A 5000-nucleotide genomic window follows, 5' to 3' on the forward strand; every position below is an offset into this window, starting at 1 on the left:
GAGCTAGAGAAAGATACAGAAATAACGAGAGAGAGAGAGACAGAAAGAGAGAAAGAGAGAGAGAGAGAGAGAGAGAGAGAGAGAGAGAGAGAGAGAAAGAAAAAAAAGAGCGAGAGAGAGAGAGAGAAAAAAAAAGGAGTCTAAGGAGGGGGGAGGGGGGGAGGTGAGGGAAAGAGGAAGGGAATCTCTCCCAGCCGCTTAAGGTGTGCGACAAGACGTCCTTCAGTCTGCTTTTGTCCCCCACACGCGATCCTCCGATCCTTCGCAGTTGGCTTTGTTGTCACTCCCTTACGCAGTGGGGGGGGGGGGGGAGAAGGAGGAGGAGGAAGAGGAGGAAGGAGAAGCGGAGGACAGTGAGGGGGAGGGAGGAGAGGATGGAGTGGGGGAGGGAGAGCAGGAAGAGAGAGACCGACTTTGTGAGTGAGTGAGTGAGAGAAAGAGAAAGAGAAAGAGAGAGAAAGTAAGAACGAAAGAAAGAGACAGAGAGAGAAGATGAGGGTGAGGGTGAGGGTGAGGGTGAGGGTGATTGTGAGAGTGAAGAGTGAAACTGATACTGAGGGTGAGTGAATGTAAGTGTGAATGTGAGCGTAAGTGTGAATTTGAATGTGCGTGCATTTTTGCAAACCTCCGCGCGTGTGTGTGTGCGTGCATTTTAAGGGTAAAACTTCCTTGAGGCGATGATGGTGTGTGTAATAAAGAAAGGCGGTTAACCGCGCAAAATTGCAACATTCGAGACTGTTCCAGAATTCTAGTCGGGAAAGGGAGAGTGACTGCAAAGGGTTCCACATTTGTAATTCAACCATGCAATGGCTGAGATACGAATGCAGAACAACAATTCTCTGCAATGGTTTACGGCGCATAAACAACCTTTCAAAGGTATATACGTCGTTACGCATACACAGCATATACTCATTCACTTTCAGCAGCATAGCTCTATTCATATGCTATGTAAGATGCCATCAATCCTCCATGTGCTGTATGTATCTCGTCTGTCCACATTCTAATTCGTTCTAAACTTTTTTTTCAAATACGAGGACGTCATAAGGCATCTAAAATATCGCGACACACCATCGAGGCCTAGTAGACTAATAGACTAGTAGACGTTTTAATCAGTTCTATTATTTTCCAAATACGAGGACGTCACAAGGCATCTAAAATATCACAACACACCATCGAGGCCTAGAAGACTAGAACCCAATTCGTGTCATCCTTTCCCGCTCGTTGCTCTTAACATCATCACAAACTCGAACGTTTCCCCTTCTTTTACTATCTATTCTGATCGACTTTCACCTTATCACAGAAGGTGGTGAGGGATGGGGAGGGGAAGGGAGGGGAGGGGTCGTCCGTGTTCTTATCATGTTTGGTCATCTATGCTATTGACCCCGCTGGCAATCGATAGACACACATAGACCCTCGACGTCCTTTGTTTTATCTGATGACGAGTCGTGCCCCCCCTTCCCCCCTCCCCCCTCCCTTCCCTCCCCTTCCCTCCCCATCCCGCACCCTGCCTCCTCTCATGTGACTCCCACACGCCCACGCCACTTAATCCTTCTATGGCGTTTCTAGACAATCACTCTTCATTATAATAACATTCGTGACTGTCCTCTTAAGTCATTCGAACATCATTAAGTTTCTTTTGTAATTCCTGTATCGCCTCGCCCTTGGCCTTCAACACCAACATATATTATGTAATTACGCCAAAGTATGCACATTATCCTAAACGTGTAATTGCACGGTGTAATATATTATGGCAAAAGCCTCTCGCCAAACGACAGCGTCAAATCTTCCCTGGTAAAGTACCCCCAACGAGAACCCAAAGATATCACCTTCTCTATCAGAAAATTCATAAACAAAATCTATCATATAAATGAGAGCAACACTCCATTACGGTCCTGTGAAATAAAGTGAACCTACAACCCTCAGATTCCGTAACGAATCACGAAACGACTCATCCCAAAAGAAGTTTCGTCTCCGTCGTCCGTCGAGCGCCGCTGTGACCGTTGCGATAATGGAGGCGATCGCCAATTATCCCACGCGATTGGGGAGGCACGGATGAGGTCGGTAAAACTGCCGCGGGGGAGGGGGGGGGGGAAACGTAACAAGTGTCAAACATGACGAAGCGGCGCGTGCTTCGTAAAGTCAGACGGTTCGGTTCCCTCCTGGCGTGAGTGTCATTCCCGCGTGGTGTGTAAAGTGAAAAAAAAACAACATCCATTTCCGTCTGACGATTGGAGAGTCTCGTCTGATTCGAAACGTTACGGTTTAACGCCTCCGTAATGGCTGTGGCTGCGTTCCATTTCATCTCTGCACTGACATTACTGTCTCGGAATTTTGTGTCTTCCTACCCCTCGTGTCTTCGTACCTCGTGTCTTCGTACCTCGTGTCTTCCTACCTCGCGTCTTCCTACCCCTCGTGTCTTCCTACTCGTGTCTTCTACCTCGTGTCTTCTACCTCGCGTCTTCCTACCTGAAAGTCCTTCCGCGTTGCCCCCCCCCCTTTTGTCTGACAGAGGTTGGGTCGACTGGGAATCCCTTCTGTTTTCTTTCTGTTTACGGACTCTTCATTTTCGTTTGATTTGGTGTTTTCTACACTTGTCTATGTCTTCTGATTTAGCCTTAGTCTGTTTATCTGACTCTGACACTCGCTTTCGCTTTCTCTGTTTTCCTCACTTTCTGTGTGTGTGTGTGTGTGTGTGTGTGTGTGTGTATGTGTGTGTGTGTGCGTATCCGTGTGTGTGTGTGTGTGTGTGTGTGCGTATCCGTGTGTGTGTGTGTGTGTGCGTGTGCGTGCGTGTGTGTGTGCGCGTGCGTGTTTGCGTGTGCAGGTGATCACACACCTCTCCTAATGCCTCAACTCTCCTCCACAAATCCACAACGTCACTTGGTTATCAAATAAAGTCCTAAGATTTGAATAGGGATGCTCCTGGGCCATAAATCCCAGGACCCGAACTCAACCATCCAGAAAATGAGGAAAATGGATGGAAAGAGGAAAAACACCATCAGATGGGCTACATCCGGATAGAGGTCCCAGACAGCCTGTCATTACATCTTACATTGCATTGACGAAAACGCCATCTTGCTACCCAACACAACGTAGTATTCTTAAAGAACAAGGTCCCATTTCGTCTCAAGATAACGCATTTACCATAAACAAGAGTATAAGTATTACTATCACTCGGTAGGAGTTAGTCTAGAATAAAGAGATTTCAACGCAGCACATGTTCGGGATCTGACAGAATAGCCAAGAAACTCCTAAATTTCGTAAGAATATGATAATCACACAAAAGAACACACACACACACATACACACACACACACACACACACACACACACACATATATATATATATATATATATATATATATATATATATATATATATATTTATATATATATATATATATATATATACATAGAGACATGATATATATATATATACATATGAATATATAGATATATATATATATATATATATATATATATATATATAGAGAGAGGGAGAGGGAGAGAAAGAGAGAGAGAGAGAGAGAGAGAGAGAGAGAGAGAGAGAGAGAGAGAGAGAGAGAGAGAGAGACAGAGAGACAGAGACAGAGACACAGAGAAAAAAAAATCGTACATACATACACATACATACGTTATCAACCCTATTGTATACGACATACACCATTCAGCATCATAATCATAAATCTTACATCGAGGCACAAATACGACCGTACAAAAAAAACAGAGCATTGTACATAGAAAGATCCTCGTGGAGACATCGAAGCGAATGCAGGAAGTTTGGGGCAGGAAGAGAAAAGACAAAAATTGAGACCACAGTCACACTGCCTGCAGGTGTTTTCCTTTGCGTGCATGTCATCAAGGAAACCCCCCAATTGTATAAATGTAGATTGACATTATGATAGATACATGATATAAATATTCCATTGTGTTTTCGACTTATTCATTTTTGTAGAGGTCCTCTGGGAGATTTAGCGTTTTCCTGTGCATGTTTGTGTGTTTGTTTGTTTGTGTGTGTGAGTGAGTGAGTGTGAGTGTGAGTGTGAGTATGAGTATGAGTATGAGTATGAGTGTGAGCATGAGTATGAGTATGAACGTGTGTGAGTGTAAGTGTATGTGTGTGTGTGTGTGCGTGTGTGTGTATCTGCGTGTGTCTGTAAATATGCGTATCTCCGTATATATAGGCTAACTCTTCACAAAACGAACAATCCGCCTTTCTTCGCCGTGCCCCTAACCCCCCCCCCTTCCCCCCAGTTTCACCTCCTTCAAGAGAAAGTCTTAGGACACTGCCTGGGCGTTAAATGATATACCTGGAGAGTGCGGGGAGAGTCATGTACACTCACTCCTTAGGGTCATGCGGTGAGGCCGAGTACAGCAGGTCATGCGTGAATAACCCAAGTATGAAAGTTATAGAACTCGTTGGGCATGCATGATGGGCTTTCGTATTGTATGGCGGTTGAATATTGCATATTTACTATGAAGGGGTTACGTGCAAAGTTGCCTATTGAAGGGATTTGAAAGGCAGGTGTTAAGGGTGTGTTGTGGGAACAGAAGAACATATGGACGTTAGCAATGCATGATATCGTATGACTGGTGAAGGGTTCATGCATGATATCTAAGATTTGATGGTAGGTCATGCGTGACGTCAGAGGTCTGATGGTGAGTCATGCATATCTTACGTCCGGTGGTAGGTCATGCACGGTGTCAGGAGCCCGATTGTTCATGACGCAACATGGTAAAAAAAAAACAAAAAAACTGAGCCTACATTATTCACGATGCAACATAGGCCTACAATGGCACACTTCTCACCATCAAAACCCCATTAAGAGAAAATTACCACTTTAATCTCGCCTCGAATTTCTCAAGACTCAGTGACGTCGACGTACCTTCGAGGCTTAGGATGACGTAAGCATCTCGCCACGATTAAAGCTAGATTAAAATGCCGTAGTTAACCTCCATAAGGGCGTTACGTCATGAAGGTTTTAATTTCGTCTTATATCA

General features: G+C 44.7%; 1 protein-coding gene across 1 annotated transcript in view; it reads right to left on the reverse strand.

Moving 5' to 3' along the window:
- LOC122261629 (stranded at second) overlaps window positions 1-5000 on the reverse strand; it is a 113648-nt gene that overhangs the window by 107818 nt on the left and 830 nt on the right. The gene's annotated exons all lie outside the window — the stretch shown is intronic.

This window comes from Penaeus japonicus, unplaced genomic scaffold (genome assembly GCF_977035675.1).
Source record: "Penaeus japonicus unplaced genomic scaffold, GWHDUDI00000001_assembly GWHDUDI00000014, whole genome shotgun sequence".
Lineage (NCBI taxonomy): Eukaryota > Metazoa > Arthropoda > Malacostraca > Decapoda > Penaeidae > Penaeus > Penaeus japonicus.